The following is a 26,337-nucleotide window of genomic DNA, read 5'->3' on the forward strand; positions in this document are numbered from 1 at the left end:
TTCCTTTGATCCGAGTCACAAGGTTTGCTTTGTATGTGATGAGATCAGTCATATAGGAAAGATTGTCCCTGCCATATTTTCAAAGCTCTTTTATCACCCATGAAAGGTAGAGTTTCCTATTGGGGTACACATGGCAGAAGTAGTAGTGCCCATGGTAGTGGTCGAGGGACTGCCTAGGTGGTGGACAGGGTCAGTGCTATGCTATACCCATCAGGCCAAAGGCAAAGGCTTCCAATGCTTTCATCGTAGGTATCGTCCCTATTTATTTCCAATTTGCATCTATGTTGTTTGAGTTGGAGTCAACTTTCTCCCATGTGTCTGTATATTTTGCTTTGGGTTTTGATTTTGCTTGTGAGCCTCTTGATGTTCCTAATCGTGTATCTACCCCTGTAAGAGACTCTTTAGTGATGGATCGGTGTACCAATCTTGTGTTATGACTTTTGCTGAGATTGAGACATGAGTAAATCTGATTGTCCTTGATATGATAGATTTTAATGTCTTCTTGGGTATGGATTGGTTAGCTCCTTATAGTTCTGTCCAGGATTTTTATGCTATGATAGTGACCTAAGCTTCACCGGGTGTGCCGAGGATAGCTTAAAAGGGTGTGCTTCATTCGGGTCCTAAGAGAGTTATATCTTTGCTTTAGGCTTGCCGTTTGGTAGAAAGGGAGTGTTTGTTTTATTTGGCTCATATTCATGATACTAGTGCTGCTTAACCTCTTTCCTTAGATTTTGTTCGTGTTGTCCATAAGCTCTTGGATGTTTTTCCTTGGATTTTCCTGGTATGCCTCCAGATCATGATATTGACTTTGCTATTGATTTGAGTCAGGCACTAAGCCTATTTTTATTTCTCCTTATAGGATGGCCCTAACAGAGTTAAAAGAATTGAAGGATCAGTTGCAGTAGTTATTAGATAAGGGATTTATTTGACTATCACTTTAGGGTGCGTCTGTCTTATTTGTGAAAAAAAAAGGATGGGTTGATGCGCTTGTGTATTGATTATCGACAGTTGAACAAAGTTACACTTAAGAATAAGTACCCTCTTCCTCATATAGATGATTTTTTTTACTAGCTTCAAGGTGCTTCTATCTTTTTGATGATTGATTTGAGATTCGGGTATCACTAGTTGAGGATTAGAGCTGTGGATATCCTAAAGACTACTTTTTAAAAATGGTACGGTCATTATGAGTTTGAGTCATGTCCTTCTGGTTGACCAATGCCCCAACAACATTCATGGAGTTGATGAACTGTGTTTTTTTGACCGTAACTCGACTCTTTTGTTATTTTATTTATAGATTATATCTTGGTCTATTTTAAGAGTGAGGGTAATCATGATGAGCATTTTAGGATTGTGCTTCAAAGATTAATGGATGAGAAGTTGTACACTAAGTTCTGAGCCCGTATCCCTTGATACCTATTTTGAGCCCGTATTGTCTATTTTCTTGTACACCTTTCACCTTTCTATTTGTGTTACATTGAACCTATTTTGGCTTTGGTCCTCCTTGGAGATTGTGCACCTTAACTCAGGCAAATTTCCTAAGTTAAGGGTGGCTATTATCGGGGTATGTAATATGAAATAGGTATAAATAAGGGTAAAATAAGAGAAAAAAGTAAGGCTGGGTATGGTAGAAAAAGCAAAGGAATGAAAAAAAAACAAAGAATCAAAGAAACCACACCAAACTTGAATGTGCAATAAAAGAATAAAAAGGGAGAAATAAGGGTGGAATAAAAGAGAATTGATTGATATGTAGACCAAAAGTAAGTTAGTGCCAAGGAGGCTTAGTCACTAAAAATGACAATATGTACCATAACAGTCCCTAAGCCTACATTACAAGTCGAGTAAAGTCCTATAGTGATCTTAACCAGACTTTCTGAAAGCTAAGGGTAAGAAAATAAATGCAAGCCTATGGTATTTGATGCACATTTTTGGAACTTCTCTTGTGTGTTAGAGTGTCTCTTGATACATCCCTGCAATGACATGTATAATTCTATTGAGTGATTAGGACTTTTTTTATGTGAGGGCAGATGGGTTGTGTTGCCAGCTGCTTAATTTTTTGGGTAGTGAACTTGTACATATGCATGTTATTTGTTGCTAATGTAATGCCATAGCTTGATTCCTTGGTGTTACATCATTGCGCTTCATAGATACGCATAGTTGGTTTTAAAGTATTGAACTGGGAGAGGGTAATGTGTTCTGAGCTAAATTTGATGATTGACGACCATAGGTATCTTAGGTTTCTCTTGGTTAAGCATCATCATATTGTTTTGTTATGTTTTGTTGCTTGAGGATATGTAATGTTCTAAGTTGAGGGTCTTGATGTTCCATGGTTTCATGGTACTTTTGATGCTTAAACTTGGAGAATATGCATGTACTTAAGGTTATTTTGTTGGATTTGATGTGTTTTTGGAGTGATTTTCAGTAAACTAGGTGTTGGAAGCTAGCCGGAAGAAAAGTTAAAAGATGACCACTTACTTTGGCACCTATGTCCCATAGGTACCACCTATTGGGAATAGGTGGGTCCATAGGTATCATAAAACAATATCCAATGAACAAATTTTGGAGGAATACCTACGGCCCCCACCTAAGGGGCGGAGGTACCACCTACGCCCCATAGGTGGGTCCGTAGGTGTTCACCGGCACACTTTTCCTGGATCGTTTTGAAATGATCTATTGGGCTTTCCATGTATCCTACACATACTCCTATGATGTTTTTAGTCATTATTATGTACGTTTAGTCAAGTTTTCCTCTTTTGTTTAGGATTTGAATTATGATAATCTATAAATATATTTTTTTTTCTTATCTTAGTTGATAGCCTAGATAGGTCCAGGCTAAGTTTTTATCATTCACATACATCTTTTGATTCTATGTATTGTGGTTTTTTTGATCTTGGTCTTCTTAATGGGTGCACACGTTAGGATCCCACCAATATATTGCTACTTACTTCACAAGAGGCATAGAGATTAGGAAAAGATAATCATAATACTGATTAGGAGTTAATTGCCAAAATAAGCTAATCTACACCATCTACTTAAGACGATTAACTTTCACCAAATAACTTGAGACTCAAAACATAATAGTTAAACTGTGATCCAGGATAAGGGTAGTAAGGTGACACTGTAACAACCTTAATGAATTTCGAGGATTTTATTTTTGGCTCTCCCGTGTTTGAAACATTAATTTTTGACTTAAATTGTGTTTAGGCACGTGAGTGGGGGGTATCCCGGGAGAGTTTTAGAATTTTTAGATGGGATTCAGAGTGATTTTGGACCTCGGAGGTAGTGAGCCTCCATGATATCACTGTGTCACGGAGGCTACACTTCATGATAGGTAGCATAGCATAGTGGTTAGCCTCCGTTATAAGGTCCGTGCCAAGCTGCTATGTAAAATTTATGCAGTTTTTGCTTTGTTTAAATGGGATGAAGGGTATTGGGGTATTTTCACCTATGTACGACCCTTAGGCATAATACAGCCTATTTTTTTCAGTTTTAAGAGACAAAAAATCCCTAATTCCACTCTCAAACTCAAAACTCCCAAAAAAGCCTAAGGATTTTATCGTATGTTTATCTTTCGAGTTTCAAGCTTTGAATTACTTTCTAAATCTCGTGTGTCTAAGACATGTACCTCTTTCCCTATACTTGTATTTTCTTAATAGAATGAAAATTGGTTTATTATTCATGGTTTTGATGTTGGGTTTTGAACTATGGATTGAGGGTTTTGGATATAAATTATTTGAATATTTTCTCATGATTACAATTGAACTACTATGCTTTACATTGTTGATTTATACACTCATTGAGATGCATTAGAATGGTGAATGGAATAGGGGTACAATGAATTTCCCAAGATTGTAAAACATGCTAATAAGGGTACAAAGAAATCCCCAAACAATTGGTTTTGTTATGGAAATTGGTAATAACCTCAGCCCACTTGCACAATTGGTTTTGGAATGTGAATTATCATTTGGTTTGGCTATTCACTTTGAAACTAATGCATTTCATAAATAGTTAAATGGATAAGAATAATCTTGAAAACCTTGAGGGGTATAAAAGAAGCCCCCGAGTGATTTTAATAATGGAGTTTATGGGGTACGAAGGAATCCCCTAAGCGTTGGCTTGACATTACTTGCAAGCTATAGTCGGTATGATGATACCATTTAATGCTGCCTTAATAATTGACTCTTGAAATTGGTGGATATATTGTGTGTTAAATATTTTAATTTAGGCTTAATGGGGGTTGTGTTAGTTGGTCGTAAAGGTGTGAGTCCAAAGAACTGATACTAGAAACTTATGTTTGCTGACATGAGGGATGATGTTGATGACCATGTGCTTGTGGGGTACAAAAGAATCTCCCAAGTACATATATATATATATAATTGTATCATATTGGCGAAGGGTACGTCGGAATCCCAGGCCTTTCCTGGCACCTCTAATTCGTGTGGCTAACATGTACTGGGGCCCTTTCAGTAAGGGGAGCTAAACCCATATAGCCCGTGGGTGCCTGTTTATGACGGTTGAGCTACACAGTCGAGGTTAAGGTTTTAAAGTTCATGCTAAGACCCGTTCCATTTCCTGGCATGGTATATATATATGTGATGTTGTGCACTGGTTTTAATGATTTCTGTATTATATATCATCATATTATTTTATCCTTTATCCTTAAGTTACATGCCAGTGCTTCAATCGCTAACCATCTTCAGACGCCGTATCCCCATGTGATGTATGAACTAGCCATACTTTTACTCTTTCTGCACAGTGACTACGTGATTATAGGATAACTCGTGAGTCAACTGAAGTGGTGATCTTTATTTATTTGGAAGATCCTATTTTATCCTTTGCGTTTCTTTATATTTTGACTCTTTCTTTTGGATTCGTTTTTGGCTATGGTCGGGGTCATGTCCCAATCAGACTATCTTTGGTTTTGTTAGAGGCTTAGAGGACATTACTGTGGACTTGGGATTGGTTATTGAATTCTTAGACTTCTTTTGAGTCATACTATATTTTATTTTATGTTTGGAGTTTTGCTATTATATTATATTTTGTTTTGGTTGACTAGGCGAAGGGGGAGGTCTCCTATTATCGAGGGACTTGAGATACCCATCATGGCTAGTCCCTGTTCGGGTCGTGACAAAGTTGGTATCAGAGCCTAGGTTCATGGTCATTTAGGTGTCCACAAAGCCATGTCAAGTAGAGTCTCTTTCTGTGCGTGTAGCGCGCCGCGCTAATAAGGGAGAGGCTATAAGGCATTTAGGAATGTTTTCCTTTCTCGTTTTCTTATCTTTGGGCTATAGAGTCTAAGGACTTTAATTTCTCTAACTCCTATTTATTCTCCTTTCAAATCATGCCTCCCAGACGATCTGAAGCTCATGGAAACTCATCTATCCCACCTGAGGACAATATGGCCAGATCTCGTCCAACTTATGGGGTACGAACCCGGTCAAGGGTCGCTTTTTTTGATTTCCCCCATTGAGTTCCACCTATCTCCACTGATCTTTCTCCAGCTGGTGACACTCATACTAGTCACCTCAGGGAGATATTACTAATGCTGAGTTTTGCTAATCCATTCACATATTGACCAAGTTGGTGACATCTCAATCATGTTAGATGGGTTTTGCTGGTATTGCTGGGAGTTCATTTGAGGCCACTAGAGTTGACCAGTTTATGAGGTTGAGCCCTCTTTCACTGGTACTAAGGCTGATTAGGATACTCAAGGTTTTATAGATGAGATGGAGAAGATCTTCTAAGTTATGCTTGCTACTGATGTAGATGGTATAGAATTCGCTGCTTAGAAGTTGAAGGATATAGCATACTAATGGTATGAAGAGTGGGAGCAGCTTAGGGGTGATGATACTGAGTTCTCTTTATGGGATGACTTCTCTAGTCCTTTTCTTGATCTCTTCTTTCCTTAGGAGTTAGGAGAGGCCAAAACTGAGGAGTTTGTGAACTTAATGCAAGGCAGGATAATGGTGAAGGAATATACCTTGAAGTTGTACCAGTTATCGTGATATGCTCTTGAGCTAGTGTCTAGCATGAGGGATAGAATAAGGAAATTTGCTTCTGATTTGTCTCATAAATTGATTTTAGAGAGCAAGGTTGCCTTGTTTAGCAAAGATATGGATATTTCTCGACTTGTGGTTTATATGCAATAGGTTGAAAACAAAAATAAAAAACAATCAAAGATGGGGAGGAGAGGCAGATTAAGAAGTTTTAGTATTCAGATTAGGGAGGAGGTCAGGAACAGAGTGGTAGGGATGGTGGAAAATAATCTAAGAAGAGGTAGGGAAACTCTGGTTCCTATTCAATGACTAGTGCACCTTATTTAAAGCCATTTAGAGATCGTTGTTTTTAGAGTGGTGATGGTTTAAGGAAATAGGGTGCCAAATCTCATGCCAGTGGGGGCTTAGTCAGCTCCATTATATCCTTCTTGCAGACTTTGTGGAGGGTTGCATCATGGTTTCTGTGGTAAAGAGAGGAACAAGTGTTTTAATTATAGACAGCCGAGAGATATGCGGAGGGATTATCGTTTGGCTAAGGTTTCTTTAGGGGAAAATAAAGTTTTGGTTACCACATCATTAGATTCTGTACCAAAGGATGCCACTTCTAGTACCGGCACTGGCTAAAATCACTTAAATGCTCTTACTACCTATTAGGAGTCTGAGGCATCTCCTGACGTTGTCACTAGTATGTTAAAACTCTTCTCTCATAATGTATATTGTTTAATTGATCTGGGGTCTACCCTTTCTTATGTGACCCTATTTGTGGCTGTGCATTTTGGTTTCACTATTGAGTGTATTTTAGACCTCTTTTCTATTTCTACCCCAGTGGGTGATTCAGTGGTTGCTAGAAGGGTCTATAGGGGTTGTGTAGTATCTATTGGTGGTAGGGAAACTTTGGTGGATTTGATCGAATTAGACATACTAGATTTTGATATCATATTAGGGATGGATTGGTTGCATTTGTGCTATGCCTTTTTAGACTATCAGACCCATAATTCATTTTTAAATTCCCTAATGATCCGATTATTGAGTGGGAAAGGAGTTCCCTAGTGCCTAAGGGAAGGTTCATATCATATCTTAGAGCCCAAAAATATATTTCCAATGGGTGTCTATATCATTTGGTTTAGTTTAAAGATTCTAACTCGAAGGGTCTTTCTTTATAATTCCCGTGGTAAATAAATTTTTTGAGGTTTTCCTTGATGATCTTCTGGGCATCCCTCCCGATTGGGAAATTGAGTTTAGGATCGATCTTCTTCCAAACACTCGTCCTATCTCTATCCCTCCCTATAGAATGGGTCTAGCTGAATTGTAGGAGCTTAAGGAGCCATTGAAAGATCTTCTTGACAAGGGTTATATCCGCCCTAGTATATATCCATGGATTGCTCCCATTTTTTTTTGCATAAGAAGGATGGTTCTCTTCGGATGTGTATTGATTACCGTTAGTTGAATAAGGCGACAGTGAAGAATAAGTACACTTTTCCTAGAATTGATGACTGTTGGACCAACTTCAAGGTGCTTAGTATTTCTCAAAGGTTGAGCTTCAATCGGGTTATCATTAGTTAAATATTAGAGAAGAGGATATCCCTAAGACTGCCTTTCATACTCGATATAGATATTTTGAGTTATTGATCATGTCTTTTGGGTTGACCAATGCCCAATGACATTTATAGATCTCATGAATTGGGTATTTTGTTAGTTTTTGGACTTGTTCGTGATTGTATTTATAGATGATATTCTAGTATATTCAAAGGTGAGGTGGATCATGCAGATCACCTCTATATTGTTTTGCAGACCCTAAAAGATCAATATTTGTATGCTATATTTTTAAAGTGTGAATTTTGGTTGGATGTTGTTACTTTTCTGGGTCATGTTATTTCTAGTAAAGGGATCATGGTGAATCTATAGAAAGTTGTGGTGGTTAATAAGTGGCCTAGACCTACGACAACAATCGATATCTGAAGCTTCTTGGGTTTAGCCAATTATTATGAGTTTGTGGAGAGCTTCTCGTCGATTGTTGTATCTTTGTCTAAGTTGACTCAGAAGAAGGTGAAGTTTCTATGGTCCGATGCTTGTGAGGGGAGTTTTGAGAAGTTGAAGGATAGATTGACTTCAGCTCCGATTTTGAACCTGCCTAAGGGTACTAATAGCTTCGTGGTTCATTGTGATGCGTCTCGTGTGGGACTTGGTTATGTGTTAATGTAGCATGGCAAGGTAGTAGCATATGCTTCTAGGTATTTGAAAGTTCACGAGAGGAATCATTCGACTCATATTTAGAGTTGTTGGCTATGGTGTTCACATTGAAGATTTGGTGACACATCAATATGGGGTCCATGTTGATATTTACTTGGATCATAAGAGCCTACAATATGTATTCACCTAGAAGGAGTTGAATGTCAGGCATAGGAGATGGCTTGAGTTTCTGAAGGACTATGATACGAGTCTCCACTATTACCTTGGTAAAGCTAACATGGTTTCTAATGCTTTTAGCAGGTTATCTATGGGGATCTTATCTCATGTGTCCTAGCTCATTATTTGGGGATGAATGATCCTAAGGGGGTATAATGTAACACCCTTAAAAATTTAAAGCATTTTATTTTTGGCTGTCCTGGGTTAGAAATATTGATTTTTGACTTAAAATATATTTAGGCATGTGAATGGGTGTCTCGGGAGAGTTCTAGAATTTTGGGATCGGGTTTGAGGTGATTTTGGAAATTGAAGGCAGTCAGCCTTTGAGATATCACCGTGTCATAGAGGCTACACTCTGCTATAGGAAGCGTGGTATGAAGGTTAGCCTCCACGATAAGGTTTGCGCCACACTGCTATGTAAAATCCATGTATTTTTTCCTTTGTTTACTTGGGATGAGGGGTATTGGGGTATTTTCACCTTTGTAAGACCTTTTCGCACAATATATCCTATTCCTTTCAATTATAAGAGATTAAAATTTCTGAATTCCACTCTCAAACTCAAAACCCCAAGAGAGCCTAAGGATTTCATTGTACGTTCATCTTTTGAGTTTCAAGCTCCAAACTAATTTTTGATTCTTGTGTGTCTCAGGCATGTACCTCTTTCCCTCTACTTGTATTTTCTTAATGGCATGAAAATTGGTTTATTATTCATGGTTTTGATGTTAAGTTTTGAACTAAGGGTTGAGGGTTTTGGATATAAATTATTTCAATATTTTCTCATGATTACTACTGAACTTTTATGCTTTACATTGTTGATTTATACACTAATTTGAGTACATGGGAATGGCGAATGGAATAGAGTACAATGGATTCCCTATGGTTGTAAAACATGGCAATAGGGGTAAAAAAGAATCCCCAAACAAGTAGTTTTGGTACGGAAATTGGTAATAACCTCAATCCACTTGCATAATTGGTTTTGGAATGTGAATTATCATTTGTTTTGGCAATTCTCATTGAAACTAATGCATTACATAAATGGTTAAATGGATATGAATGATCTTGAAAACCTTACGGGGTACGATGGAATCTCCCAAATGATTTTGATGATGGAGTCTGCGGGGTACGAAGAAATCCCCTAAGTGTTGGCTTAATGACATTGCTTGCAAGCTATAGTTGGTATGGCGATACCACTTAATAATGCCTTAATAATTGAATCTTGGAATTGGTGGATGGGTTGTGTGCAATGTTTTACTTTGGGCTTAATGGGGGATGTGTTAGCTGGCCGTGAAGGTGTGAGTTTAAAGAACTGATAATGAAAACTTATATTTACTGACACGAGAGGTAGTATTGATGACCAGGTGCTTGTGGGGTACAAAGGAATCCCCCAAGTGTATATATATATATAATTGTATCATGTTGGCGAAGGGTACATAGCAATCCCCAGCCTTCTATGGTACCTCTAGTTCGTATAGCTAATATGCACTGGGGCTTTTTCAGCAGGGGAGAGATGAACCCATGTAGCCTATGGGTGCCTGTTTATGACGGTTAAGCTACACATTCCAGGTTAAGGTTTTAAATTTCAGGATAAGCCCTGTTCTCTTTCCCAGCTTGTGATATATATATATATATATGTATGTATTTTATATGATGTTGTGTACTAGTTTTAATTGTTTCTGTATTATGGATCATGTCATTATTTTATCCTTTATCCATGAGTTACATGCTAGCACTCCAACCGCTAGGTGATCGTGGGATAACTCGTGAGTCAGACTAAAGTGGTGAGCTCCCATCCTTTGGAAGACCCTATTTCATGCTTTGGGTTTCCTTATTTTTTCTACTCTTTTCTCTAGATTTCTCTTTGGCTATGGTCGGGGGCATGTCCCGACTAGACTATCTTTGGTTTTTTAGAGGCTATGTTCGACATTACTGTAGACGTAGGATTGGTTGTTGAATTCTTAGACTTCTTTTGAGTCATACTTATCTCTCTTATTTTACCTTTGGAATTCCACTGTTAAATTATATTCTATTTTGGTTGACTAGGCGAAGGAGGTGGTCTTTGATCCTCGGTGGACTTAAGATACCTGTCACGACCAGGCCCTAGTTTGGGTTATGATAGACACCTTGAGACTCAAATGGTAAAGGGTGAAATCTATCACTGAATCCACTAGACAATTGATGATATATAACTTATCATATTCTGTAGGCAATGTATTGGAATAGTTCGACAGTGCACAATAAATCTAGGAGTTAGAAGTTAGGGGGAGTACAAGCCTAATGTTCTTCTTAGATTGATTATATCCTCAAACATCCAGTTCTTGTTACTTTTCACTGTTTCAGTAAATCCCTTCATTTACTTTTTTTTCTTCTTGGTGATTTCAACAAGTTCAGGCAAGATTTCTAATGTATTCCCTATTGGATCGACCCAAACCTAGTTGGGTTACTATATTTTGATAGCGACGGCTTTATCCTTCATTTGGAGGAATAGTTTAGGCGACATCAAGTTTTGGTTGTAGTCTGTCTCTTTCTTGGTGACTAAGGATGGTATTATAGTTGACCCACCCAAGATTACAATGGTTCGTGTTTGGGCTAGGGCTACTTCTCTTACTGAGATTCAGAATTTTGTTGGTTTAGTAGGTTACTATCGACGTTTTGTTGAGGGTTTTTCATCTATTGCGGCTCTATTGAAGAAGTTGACTTAGAATAAGATTTCCTTTTAGTGGTCTGATGCTTGTTAGGTGAACTTTCAAAAGATCAAGGATTTGTTCACTTCAACTTCTATCTTGACTTTACCTAAAGTGGGCATGGGTTTTACCATCTTTTGTGATACTTTTGATGTTGCATTAGGTGCTGTGTTAATGTAGGAGGGTAAGGTGATTGTGTATGCTTCTCATCAGTTGAAGCCCTATAGAGGAATTACCCTACCCATGATTTGGAGTTGTGTGCGGTTATTTCTTCCTTGAAGTTGTGGAGGCACTACTTGTATGGAGTCTATTGTGAGATTTTCCTGAATCATCGTAGCTTTCAGTATTTCTTCACCCAGTGAGATCTTAATATGAGGTTGCATTGTTGGCTTGAGTTTCTTAAGTATTATAATCTAACTATTCTCTATCATATGGGTAAAGCTAATGTTGTTGAGGATACTGATAACGCTCAATTTACACACCAATTTAAGTGCAAGGCGATCGTTGTTAATATATTTACCCAACTAAGAGTTGGGGTTGAATCCACGAGGAATAATGTGAGTGACAATTGAGTGAATTCAAAATAAAATTTGCTCGCTAGGGTCAAACCTATGATACACAATGGTTTGGGGAGTTCAATCTTGTTGAATGTAAAGGCACTTCTTGGGCTTCTAAGGACTAATTCGAGACTAAGAATAATTAGAGTATAATCAATTAAAATGGATCTTGAGACTACGCTTTCCTAGGGGGAAGTTATTCATGGGAACATGATAATTCGATGCAAATTCTAATCGTTGATAATGTAGTAGTCTAGGTCTAAAGTCCTTGAGGCTAGTTCTTCAACAAAACCTCAAAGATTTCACTCGCTGACTCTTTCGATTACCTAATGAGTGTGTCAATTAAAGTCACCCAATACCTCAATTAGGTACCCTTATTTCTAGGATGGTACCCAAGGGATAGTCAGCCTCACATTTACCCTTATGTCTAAGATAGTGAAAATTAGCAGACTAAGCTCAATAATTGCCTACTTTTTCCTTGGTTTCCTCATCCCTCTTCCAAGGATGATAAGGGTTCCTAAAGTTCACCCAAACCCCTCTTTCAAGGATGGTTTGATCTTTCAAGAGTTTGGAATTTTCACCCATCAAACCCATTTGGGTATTTGGGGCTTCCACCCATAAATCCCAACAAATTTAGTCAAGCAATAAAAGAACCCATCACCAACAAACTAGACTATGCACATGTGAATCACAACCCACACATAATTTCACCCTATTCTAACATAATCCCAAGAGGAAGAACTAGCTATTCATAATGATAATAAACAAAAATAAGCCAAAATCTCCATTAAATTGATTCATAAAAAATAAAGAGAATGCAAACCACACTTTAAGTTTCAATGAATCCTCAATGGGATTTTCCAATTCTCCACTTAGAAGTCACTCTAATGTCTTCTTAGCTCAAGATTAGTACAAATTTAGCTCCAATCTCCAAGAAATTACAAAAACTCTAAACTAAGGATGGGAGGTAGGGTTGTAGAATGATGATTCCTTTTCAATTAGGGTTTTGAGCCTTTTTATGAGAATTAGGATCTGTAGTGTGGAGTGACAATTTTTCCCCTGGATGGAAATCCCACTATACCGCTATCGCGCAAAATTAGCTATGATCGGGGTCCCACAATTGCTGAAATATTCATGCAATTGCTGCCCTATGACGTTTTTGACTTACCGCAATCGTGGTACCTAAGTCCCAGTCTGTACGCTTTTCTAACTTTTGTACTTATCTCCCATTTTTGCTACTTTTTTAGCTCATTTTGCTTCTTTTCATCTCAGTATTTTTCTACCTGCAAAACATGGGAATTAGTGGATTTAAATCACAAAATAGTCTTATTCATACCTTTAGAATGTAGTAGCGTGTGCTAATTTAGATGTCAATAAGTGGTAAATTCACCACTCATTAGATACCTTGAGCTATAAGTCGACTAGCATGGGGTAGCTTGGCGCACCTTTTGATACAAGAGAGGCCATTGGCCTTAGAGATCCAATATTTGGTAAACCAGATTATTAGGCTTGGTATTGCGATACCTGGGTGTGTTTTGGCATTCGTGGATGCTAGGTCTTTTTTGATAAAGAAGATTCAGGCTCATCAGTTTGATAATGTTGGGTTGATAATGATTTGAGATAAGTTGTTGAGGGGTGAGTCTAAGGAAGCCTCACTTGATCCAAATGGAGTCTTAAGGATTGGTGGTCGAGTTTGTATACCGAGAGTGGGTAATTGAATTAGATTGATTTTGGAGGAGGCTCATTGTTCTAGGTATCCTATTTATCTAGGAGTGACTGAGATATATTGTGATTTGAGATAGTATTACTTGTGGGGTGGTATGAGGAATGATATAATATATTTTGTAGCTCATTGTCTATGTTGTCAATAGGTGAAGGCCAAGTATTTGAGACCTGGTGGTTTGCTTCAGAGGTTAATCATTCCCAAATGGAAATAGTAATAGATCGCTATGGACTTCGTGACTGGTTGTCTCGTGCTTCTAATGGTTTGGATAGTGTTTGCGTCTTCGTGGATTAGTTGACCAAATCTGCTTATTTGATTCCTGTTTAGGTTTCTTTCAATGCTAAGGGGTTGACCCATATCTAAATTTATGAGACAATGTATATTCATGGTGTGCTAGTTCCTATCATATTGAATCGAGGTTCAGTATTCACATATCTCTTTTGGATGACTCTTCAGGAGGATTTGGGTTCCTGGGTTGATCTTAGCACAACTTTTCATCCCCAAACCAATGGTCAGTCAGAGCAGAATATTTTAGTTTTGAGGATATGCTCCACGCTTGTGTGATGGACTTTGGTGTTCGGTGGAGCAACATCTAGCTTTGGCAGAGTTTACATATACTAATAGCCATTATTCTAGTATTGAGATGACTCATTTTGAGTATTTGTATGGTAAACGTTGTCCCTCTCATGTTGGTTGGTTTGAGGTTTTTGAGATTAGACCTTGAGGTACAGAGTTTCTTTATGAGTCCTTGGATAAATTTTGAATCATTCAAGATAGACTTCGAGTGGCTCAGAGTAGGCAGAAGTGCTATGCAGATCGTAGACTTTGTGCCTTGAGATTTAGTGTTTATGACCGTGTCTTGCTTCGTATGTCACCCATAAATGGTGTAATGCGGTTTGGGAAGAGGGGAAAGCTTAGCCCTAAGTATATCGGATATTTTAGATCCTTCGGACTATTGGGGGTGTGGTTTATAAGTACCACTGCCTCCAAATTTATCATCTTTTCATCCAGTTTTTCATGTTTCTATGCTTTGGTGTTACATTCTAGATGAGTCATGCCATTCTTTGGGATTTAGTCTAGTTAGATGAGCGACTATCTTTTGTTGAGAAGGTTGTCTCATACTAGCTAGAGATGGTAGATAGTTGTATTCTAGATTTATTCCGACGGTTAAGGTACAGTAGAAGCATTGATCGATAGATGAGTCTACTTGGGAGGTTGATTCTGATATGCGTAGTTGTTATCCCAGCTTTTCACTGGTTTAGGTATTTCTATTGCCTTTAGTTCGAGGAAGAACTAGATTTTAGGGTGTATGATGTAATGATTTAATTTTTGGTAATTTTTGTAAAATATTCATCTATGTGTGATTTGACCATTTTACCATTTCTTGTAGTTGCGTTATGGTATTTATGGGGTGTGGGGATCATTGGCATGGTTTTCAATGCTTTTCGATGTGATTTGTATGAAATTGTGGTTTTTGATGGTCTTAAAGGCTTATTATCAACTTTGATCAACTTTTATTGAACTGTATATCGAATGGAAAAACGACTGCACTAATAGATTCGAAACGTCGATTTTAGGTTGGTAACATGGTTGTTGTGATTTTATGGCTTTTATATCTCATTTCAACCCTTAGTTCAGAAAGTTGTGATATTGGGTTTTGGGGATCAACTTCTTGCAAACGATATTTTTTTCAAAAATCTAATATCACCATTAAATCCAAAATGTCGAATTTGGGCTAGTAATGTGGTTGGTTTGGTTTCATGGCTTTTAGATCTCATTTTGGCCCTTAGTTTTGAAATAGTGTAAAAAGGGTCCCGGGGGTAAATTTTATGATGATGATCTTTTTTCATAAATTTGATGATTCGATTCGATACGGAACGTGTTTTACAATCATAATTCACTATTGGATCATGTTCATAGGGTTTGAATGAGTTTTGAGGCTCAAAGACAAGTTTTGAAGGTTTCTAGTACTGGTGTGGGAGCTAAAGCGGCTGGTCTACCACTCTAGTGGCCTTTGGCCATTTAACCAGGCCACTCTAGCGGCCATCGCTGATGGTTAAGATCCAAATAAAACCTATTTCGTATTTTCCACATTTTGGGAGCTAGAAAGCTTCAATTTTGACAATTTTTGATGAATTTTCCTCGTACAATCATTGTTTATCAATTTAGAACTCTATTTTCCACATTTCCGAAGAACTTGTATTTTATTTTTGTAATTTTCACCTATGTTTATAATTAAAACCCCATTTTCACCATTTTTGGGGCTTAGGAGATCAGATTTTGACTATTTTAAAGGAATTTTTGAGATTTCTTCCTTGGATAACTTTCTAATCTTATAATTTTCATTTTTCTCACAATTTTATCTTCAAAATACCTTTAAATTCTTAATTTTAAAATGAGTTTTGGGGATTTTTATCGATAAAGCTTGAAAATGGTTTTTCTTAGATTTGTACCTCATTTTCACTCATTTCTTCATGGATTTTCAACTGTAGGCTCCTATGAGTATGAAGGACATGTTTCTAAAATAAATAATGATTTTACCCTTCTTTTGAAAAGCTTATTTTGGGGGTCTTTGTTGACCCCGACTCGAAAATAGAAAAAATGGATATTGTTGTCTCTTTTTTAATACATCGATTCTGTATTTGTATATTTTAATTAATTTTGGATCCGTTCATGAGGAAAAAGCTCTAAATTGAAGGCTTTTTGGACCAGTTTATGGCATTCGAGGTAGGTTATGACTTAACTTTCTTCAGACTGGGTTGATTGGTTAATAATAATGTAAAAGTATGCTATGGGTACCGGGTTATATCTTGGAAAATGTGTTTTGGCATTTTATGTGCTCGTGTGGGGGCCTATGTGAATAATATTTGGTGATTTTGAGACATTATTTGCTATGTGTGACCGTGTGGGATCTTATATGATGTTGTTGGCCTGGTATTAATATATGTATGTTTGGTTGTACTCTTTTGGTGGAAAAGACTAGATTTGGAATTTATGTGGTATTTATGACACTTTCTTTCATGTTGCACTTAATGCTTTTCTGGATTATACTGGATTATGGATGATTGGTTGATTTAAGTGGATTATTGACTCACATGGTTGTAATATTGGTTGGATATTGAATTTTCTCATTTTGGTTGGTTATGAGCATTACATCTTCATACCATATTAATTCATGAAACATTGGTACCATCATGGAAATACTTGAAACACTGGCTTTTTTTGATAGAAAATGTGACATCTTTAAAACCCTCCATCGATATATATGCTGAAGAGAAGATATTGATATTGGTATTAGATATTGGTTGTATACGGGTTAATGAAACCCCATGGGTCCTACGTTGGGAAGCTTTAGCTCCGTAGGTATATACAGAGGTTGTGTGGCAACCTCGTGTATCACATCATCATCATCTTTATTGCACTTCATATATTGTGCTTACGCTATGATTGTATTCCTAACTTTGACTTGATATCTAACATCTATTCTATCTTTCTATACTTGTATTTGATGTAAGTGTATATTTTTTCTTCTTTTCTCTACAAATATTTGTTATAGGTATGTATAGTAGAACTGTTAGTGAAGACTGTGTGGGCTACCTTTTGGGATATTTTCTGATTAGAGGTGACATGACCATAGTTTGTGTTTATATGATTTATTTTCTACTTTACTCAGTTAGCCTATGAGACCTACTGAGTACAGGTGGACCGTACTCATCCCTACTGTGCCCTTTCAATGCAGATCTAGTCATGAGTGCACCACAGGGCGGCTGATTCAGGCAGTATCTAGAGTATATTTGAGGTAGCGATTGATCGAAGCTTCTAGAGTCGATCTACTACCTATTCCTATCTATTACATGTCCTATTTTGTATTCAGAGACAAAGTTTTGATCCTTTTAGACTATTATTGTATTCTTTGATATTCGAGATGTATTTGGTAGTTCTTACATTGTGACACCAGGTTTTGGGAGTTGGTTTGGTATCTTTGATTATATTTCTTCTATTATCATGTTTGTATGGCCTGGCTTTACTCTATAAGCCTTGTATTGGATTTTGGTATTGATTTTCCTTGTTTTATTAGTTTGGGTGATAGGTTTACTTGTCAAATCTTGTCGCGACAAGTGCCATCATGACCCTTGGTCTTGGGTCGTGACAAGTAAGATGTTAAACTATATTTTGTTTTTAATTTTTGGTTATTGGTTGTAAATATTAACCTCCCCCATAATATCTTGGGTTTGCTTGAGAAATTGAATTAAGATTTTGTAGAATAAGCTTTACATGAACTGAAGGCACTAATCTTTGTTTAATAAATTCTTATTAGGAATAATAAAATTTAGTTGGCATAATTGGCCACTTATTTAATAACTCATACAGTTGTTGAAACATCATATGTAGATAAATCTCTTAATTATTGAGAAGGATTAAATTATGATGTGGGACTGAGTGCATATGTAAAACCTGAATATCTGTAGTTACATGAAAACTAGCAAACAATGCAACCCATTCTGGAGACACAATCTTAGTACGCTAATATCATAAGATTAACCTTAGTATTTTAACCTCATAAGTGATAGAGTCATAGTTATTATTTGCCAGGATTTCCCAACACATTTGATGCTTTTTTACTATAAATTTTTGTAGTTCTTAACTAATTTTGTGTGATTTGATTGAATTTTGATATATGTGTAGGCAAGTACACAAAATTTTGGAATTTGGGTAAAGACTGAAGGATGATGGGTAGTAGAAGGTGATGGAAGACCATGGATCAAATCATATATTATGTGGAGAGAAATTTTGATGCCTAGGTGTTAACAGACTGTGGAAGCATTCTGCGAGTCGTCATCCCTATTATGAGATTAAGGTAGAGACTTTGGAAGATGTTGGTCTCAGACCATGGTTTAGACAATGAGTTGTCAACCCATGTGATGAACCGTCATTACAACCCTAAATATTAGGAAAAAACCTAGGATAAATTTGGTTTCAAAGCCATGCTCAGACGATGAACTGTGAAGCCAAAAGAGGACTCATGGAAAGTGATGTGGCTATGTTTCCCGGTCTATTTAGGATTCAGTTTGTAAGGACTATAAAATTAATAATTTCAGAAAACTATCAGGTAAAGCCTTGCGTAATGCTTGGCTAAGGGTTAAGAAGAATCTTAAATAGTGCCTAAATTACAAGTTGCTCGATGAAGTCCTTGAGATATTTTACAGATCTTTGAATTAATAAATAAGGTTATGCAAAATAACATTGCAGAGGGTTCTTTGATCCACTATACTAATACATTCTGGCATACTCAGGAGGCCTAAATCTCAACCAATAGTCATTCTAAAGGGAATAACATAGAGCAACTACAGAAAAAAGAGGAGTTTGTTCAAGATATGGCCCATTTAAAGACATAAATGGGCTTGATCATAAAGCATTTGATGGGGGTGAGTTTGCAGAACGTGAATGTAGTTGGTTCATAAAATAAGGTTCCTTGATATGATGACTAATATTTTTATTGTAAAAAGGAGGTAAATTTAGTGAAAAACCAAATGGGGGAATTTCAGCACCAATATTTAAGGGTCTAGTCAAGACACTTAGCATCAAGGTCATAGGATAAAGGATGGGACTCTTACTGGGATGATAATAATTACAAATGGTTTGGTTGGAGAGATAGACACATGATAATTAAAGGAATAAGGATGGATACTAAAATGATAAAAGTGGTGTATATATGCCCCTCAAGGAAAGAGAACTGACAATAAATAACTCCAATGGGTTAAAAGTGCAAGATATACTTGTGAAGGTCTTGAAAATGGTAAAATCTATAAACTCTAGTATTAAAGAGATATGAGGAGACCTATCAAGCATGATTCAGCTAGTGAACTCACACTTTACTTCAATTAAGTAATTAGTGTAGCAAATGGGCCAACTTTCTGCAACTTTGATTCAAACATATAAAGGTACATTGCTTAGTGACACCATTCAAAATCCAAAGAATGATAATCATTGCATGGATGTTGTGTCACTACACGAAGTGGGAAAGTGATGGATAATAAGCCAGAAACTATCGGTGATGATTAGTTAGAGAGGATTCCATTCCCTTTATTGAGCATCAAAGTGGTTAAACCCACCAATGCAAGAGCTGGTGAAAAAAGAGATCATAAAGTGTTGGATACTAAAGTAGTTTACCCTATTTCTGACAGCAAATAAGTAGGTGCTATGTAGTGTGTACAAAATAAAGGGGAATAATAATAGTCCGTAATGATAAAAATGAGTTAATTCTGTTACGACCAGTCGTAGGCTGGTGAGTGTGTATGGACTACATTTAAGTGAATGCATGAACAAAGAAAGACTACTTTCCCATGCATTTCATGGGTAAGATGTTACACACACCAAAACAAAGAGGATGATATTATTTTTTGGATGGGTATTATGGAAATTAATAGATTTTGATTACTCCGAAGGCTAAAGATAGATCACATTTACATATCCCTATAGTACTTTTCTTTTAAACAAATACCTTTCAGTCTATGTAATGCACTTGACACATTTCAAAAGTTCATGTCACGACCTAATTTCTTAAGTCATGATAGAAACTACTATGACCAACCTGTAGGTAAGTCAACCTATAGTCCTGAACAGCTAGTAACAAAATATAAAGAGAAATGGAAGAAAACAACAAAATACATATGATGGAAACACTAATATATAATAAGTAATCTAAAGACCTGGTGAAGTTAGTCCAAGAGCTTCTAATACAATAAGAATGCAATTCAACTACTTAATAAATATATTGGTATAACCCATCTCTAAATATGCAATGACCCTTTAGGTTATTTTTTGTAATCCCACTTATTTCGCCGTTAAAGCTCTCCCATAGTTACTATAAGTCATCTATGACTCGTTGGATATGATATTTCAGTTACTGGGTAGTTTATTTATTTTTTACAACTATTTCCCTATTTAGAAGTCTTCACTAGTTCCAAATGGTCAACCAACAAAAACCTCAATGAAAACATCTCGGATACAAATCCCAAATGCACTAGCAGCTTTAAAATATCAATTTTAGGCTAGTTATACCTTTGGTTTGGGTCCCACTTCACCCAAGCTCATTTTGACCTATTGGTTGGAAAATTAATAAATTAGAAATTCAGGTGTAGGACCCACATTTGGTCAAAATGACCTCAGATGGAAAATTTGATTTTGCTAATGCGTCCAGAATGTCAAAATTAGTTTGGTTACATAATTCATTTGCTTGTATTGGATTCTGAATGCATCTCGAGGAATTGGTGAAAAACTTAGAAAATATTCCAAGTTTCAGCTGTCATCTGGTGCAGCAGAAGGTAATGCGATTGTGGCCCGCATGTACACAATCACAATGATTGAGTACTTGCAGGAGGGGTATTTAAATGCTATTTTAGTTGAGAATTGTACATTTTCAAATTCTTTTGTGTTCCATAAACCCTAATAGAGTATGCAAATCTATAAATAGAGTCTTGAGTATTGAATGGGAGCTTGAATAACGTGTATATTTGTGATTGGCAAAGGATTTAAGGTATGAAATCCTTCATTTCTAGTGTTGATTCTTGATTATTTGATCCCAAGCCCCAATTATCTTGAGGGCATGAATTATGCCCAAATAAGTTTAGTTTTTACTTTGTTATTGAGGGTTAAGATTTCCTAATTTCATTTGAATGTTGGGTTGATCTCGAAAACTTATTTTTCATATGTGGAACCCATTTAAGGTTTTTGGATTTGGACCCGAAGCACAGTAGAGTAATGTGGGTATCGATATTCTTTTAATAATGCATAGATTATGTTTTTGGTAGCTTGGCACTTTGAAGAGGCTTCTCGAAAGGAAAAAGCAAAGGTTTAGTGATTCGTGAGCTTTATTCCTATTTGAGGTAGGTTAGGCTTACTTCTTGTTAGATTGAGCTTTATTATAGTATAATTGGGATGTCTTGAAAAGATTGGGAGGAGTTTTAGTAGATTGGAATGATAAATGGTAATCGTTAGGATTAGTTGAACCATGTAAACCATTTGAACTCATATTATGGGATTCTTGATTTGTTTCCTAGGACCTTGGCATTTTGGACTTGTTATCTCATAGATAACATGAGAATGCTCTAGTTGTTTTAATTAGATAGGAGTGACCTTGCTACTCATGTTAAGAGTAAGGGGACCTTAGTTGTGCATAGTGGTGAAATTGCCTTAGTTGTTTTGGATAAGTTAAGGGTGGTGCTTGAGGAAGGACTATTCCATAGAACTATTGTGGATTGATGAAATTCTACGACATGATTTGGATAACTTAGCTTAGTCCGGGGTAGAAGTTAGAATTGAAGTGAAATTTGGGATCTTAGTAGTGGAACTTGACCCACCTCAAGCTTTGATTTTGTAGTATCATTAAAGTCCTAGGTGCTTGTTAAATTCCTAGAGTATACCTTTGGTAGTATCATGGGTAATCTCCGGTAAATGAATTATCTATGATGTTGGTATTGGAAGTAATGTTCTTGGTGACTTTTTAAATCATTTCAAATTCTCGGATAGAAATGGAATGTCTTACAAATTAAGACAATGACTATGTTATCACTCAAATCATTAACTAGATTACTCTGTGGGCTTGGGATTATGGTATTATTCATATTATGTTCAAGTCTAGTGACGAAACTAGTGTTTGTGCTAGAAATCCCTCATGTGTTAATATTGTGAGCCATAATGATCAAAGGGCTCTAGTATGTATATCCATGGCCTAATAGTGGGCATGCTACTAATTATGTTGAACCCAATAATGAAAATGAGATAAGAAGGTATGACCCCATACTTTTTCTTTACATTAGCCCTCATGGGACTTGCCGATTATTGTTGAATTAATTAAATATATATATATATGTGTGTGTGTGTATGTTGATATTATTGATATCCGATTAGAGTTTGAAGGATATGTGGATATTGTTGATACCCGATTTGTGTCTAGAGGATGTGTTGATATTATTGATATCCAATTCGAGTCCAGAGAACATATGGATATTATTGATACTCTGTTCGAGTCTGGAGGATATCTTAATATTCTTGAAACCCAATTTGAGTCTGGAGACTATGATGGTGATATTATTGCCCGACTCAAGTCTGAAAGATATGATGATGCTATGAATGACAAGTACTTATATATGTGGTTATGCTTTTTATAGTTACATCAGTATGTAAATTAAGGGTATAGTGTCCCCATGGGGAACTCCTATTCTATTTGTGAAGAAGAAAGATGATTCTATGTGTATGTATATTGATTATAGGCATCTTAATAAGGTGACAATGAAGAGCCGTTGTCTTATGCCTCACATTAATGATTTGTTTGAACAAATTTAGGGTGCATCCGTGTTGTCTAAGATTGATTTGAGGTTTGGTTACCGTCAATTTAGGATTTGGGCTAAATATATCCTGAAGACAGCTTTCAGGACCCGTTATGGTCATTATGAGTTCTTAGTGGTGTCTTTTGGGCTAACTAATGCCTCTAACGCGTTCAAGGACCTAATGAACCGTGTGTTCAGACCCTATCTAGACTTTTTTCTTATCATGTTCATTGATGACATTCTTGTGTATTTAAGGAGGAGTGAGGAGTATGACCAATATTTTAGGACCATGCTATAAACCTTGCGAGATCATGTGCATTTTGCCAAGTTCTCCAAGTGTTAGTTTTGGCTTGAGTCGGTGACTTTCCTTGGACATGTGGTGTTTAAAGCTGGTATTATGGTAGACCCATCTAAGATTGAGGCAGTTTGTGCATAGGCCAGGCCTATGTCTCCGACAGAGGTCCGTAGTTTTATTGGTTTGGCCGGTTACTACAAATGCTTTGATAAGAGCTTTACGACTATTTCATCTCTTATGAATAGAATGACTTGGAAGGAAGTTCCCTTTCGATGGCTCAAAGAGTGTGAGTTCAGCTTTGGAAAGCTCAAGAATTGTCCTACTTTAGCTCCAGTGTTATTTTTTCCAGTAGAAGGGGAGGGATTCACTGTATTTTGTGATGCTCCTAGTGTTGGTATTAGTTGTGTTTTGATACAGTAGGGCTGTGTTATTGCCTATGATTCTAGACAACTTAAGGTGTAAGAGCGCAACTACCTCACTAATGACTTCGAGTTTGCGGCAGTAGTTTTCACATTTAGGATTTGGAGGCATTATATGTATGGAGTAAATTATAAGATTTTCACTGATCATCGTAGTCTTCAGCATCTTATGACCCAGTGATTTCTTAATGCTCGGCAACGTAGATAGACGGAGTTGCTAATGGGATATGATGTTCCTATCTTGTATTATCTGGATAAGGCAAATGTGGTAGCTGATGCCTTGATTCGCAAGGGTTGAGTATGGGTAGCTTGGCTTGCATGCCAGTTTCTCAGAGGTCTATGGCATGGGACATTCAGTCCTTAGCCAAATTGATTATTCGTCTTGATATTTCAGATCCTATGAGGATTTTTGCTTGTGTGGAGGTGAGGTCCTCCCTATTTGAGTAGGTTCTTGATCTTTAGTATGAGGATATCAAGTTATGCCTCCTCCATGATCAGGTGTCGAGTGGTAAGTCTGAGAGGCGCACCATTTATTCTGAAGGTGTTTTGAGGTTTCAGAGTCGTATTTGTGTTGCCTAGTTTAATGATTTGATTTATTTGATTCTTTGTGAGGCTCACAGCTCTAAATATTCCATTCACCCTGGTACAACCATGATGTATAGAGATTTGAGGCAACATTATTGGTGGGACGGTATAAAGTAAGATGTGGCAGAATTTGTGGCTCGTTGCCTGTGTTGTCAGCGGGTTAAGGCTGAGCATCAACATCCTAATGGGTGACTCAAAGGTTGACCATTGCTAACTGGAAATGGGAATGGATTACTATTGACTTTGTTAGTGGTTTTTCTTATAGTTCCTATGGTCTTGATGGTGTTTAGGTTATTGTAGATCGTTTGACCAAGTTGGCATATTTCATTCCTATTCAGATGATCTTTCATATTGAGAGATTAGCCCATATCTATGTTCGAGAGATAGTTTGATTGCATTGGGTTCCCATCTCTATCATATTAGACCATGGTTCTGTGTTTACTTCATGGTTTTTGAGAGAATTCCAGGAGGAGTTAGGTACTTGAGTGGATTCGAGTATGACCTTTCATTTGTATATTGATGGCCAGTTCGTGTAGACTATTTAGGCACTCAAAGATATGCTATAATCTTGTTTTATGGATTTTGGAGGCTAGCTGGATTGACACATAACATTGGTGGAATTTACGTACAACAACAACTATCTTTCAAGTATTGAGATGGTGCCTTAGGAGGCTTTGTATAGCAGGAGATGTCATTCATGGTTTGAGACTTCTGAGATAAGACCTCATGGTTTGGATTTGCATCAGTACTCGCTGGATAGAGTCAGGGTTATTCAGGATGGGTTGAGAGCAACCTAGAGTAGGCAGAAGGCCTATGCCGACCGTAGGCTCTGTGCCTTGAGTTTTGGAGTTGGTCACCATTTTTTACTTCGTGTTTTGCCCATGAGGTGTGTGATCAGGTTCTAAAGGATGGGTAAGCTCAACTTTCACTATATTGGTCCTTTTGAGATTCTCTGACAGTTGGTAAGGTAGCCTATGAGTTAGGCTTACCTCCAGGTTTTTCTACTGTTCACCCAATTTTCCATGTCTCCATGTTACGGAAGTATATTGTAGACACATCTTATGGTCTTATATGGGACTCGATCTAGTTAGATGAGCAGTTGACCTTTATGGAGGAGTCCGTACTTATTTTGGCTAGTGTTGTGAGGCGGTTGCACACTAGAGAGATCCCTGTAGTTAAGGTTCAGTGGAGGCATCGCCCAGTAGAGGAGGCCACTTGGGAGATCAATAGTGAGATGTGAGGCCAGTATCCTCACCTGTTTGAGGCTTTAGGTATTTTCTTTTTCTTTAACTTTTTGGGACAAAATTTTCTCCGTAGTGGATGTTGTAATGACCTTTTAGGTCATTTTTTGTAATATTATTTGTTTTCACTGTTAGAGCTCTCCTATGGCTAACCCAAGTCATTTATGACTTGCTGGAAATGATAGTTTGGTTACTGGGTAGTTCATTTGGTTTTTAGAACCATTTCCCTATTTAGAAGTTTTCGTTGGTTCCAAATGGTAACCGAGCAAAAGCCTTAGTGAAACGACCTCAGATGCAAATTCTAACTCCGCTAGTAGCTCTAAATATTGATCTTAGGATTGATAGACCTTTAGTTCAGGTCCCACTGCACCTGAGCTCATTTTGACCTATTAGTCGAAAAGTTGATAAATTGAAAATTTAGGCGTGGGACCCATATTTGATCGAAATGACTTTGGATGGAAAATTATTTTTTCCAATGCACCTAAAACATTTGAATTAGCGTGCTCGTATTGGATTTTGAGTACATCCTGAGGTATTGGAAAACTTGGAAAGCTTTCCAAGTTTCAGCTATCATCTGGTGCAGTAGAAGGTAATGTAATCACGCAAGGAGCATCTCGATTACGGTGTCGCGATCACGGCCTGTGTGCATGTGATCGCATAGATTGAGTACTTGGAAAGAGGAGGGGGTTTAAATACCAATTTGCTCAAGAAGTGGCCACTTTCCAATTCTTTTGAGTTCCAAAAACCCTAATAGAGTTTGCAATCTACAAATTGAGTCTTGGGTGTTGATTGGGAGCTTGAATAACTTTTAAATTTGTGATTAACAACGTATTTAAGGTATGAAATCCTTTATTTCTAGTGTTGAGTCTTGATTATATGACCTAAAACCTGAATTAGCTTGAGGGCTTGAATTAAGCCCAAATAAGCTTGATTTTCACTTGGTTATTAAGGGTTACTATTCCCTAATGGTAATGTTGGGTTGATCTCAGAAACTTGTTTTCCGTATGTGGGACCTATTTGGGGTTTTTGGTGTTGTTTTTTGGACTCGAAGCACAATGGTGAAATATGGGTATCTATATTCTCGTAATAATACGTAGATTGTGTTTTT

The sequence above is a fragment of the Capsicum annuum genome, unplaced genomic scaffold (assembly GCF_002878395.1).
Source record: "Capsicum annuum cultivar UCD-10X-F1 unplaced genomic scaffold, UCD10Xv1.1 ctg2800, whole genome shotgun sequence".
Classification (NCBI taxonomy): Eukaryota; Viridiplantae; Streptophyta; class Magnoliopsida; order Solanales; family Solanaceae; genus Capsicum; species Capsicum annuum.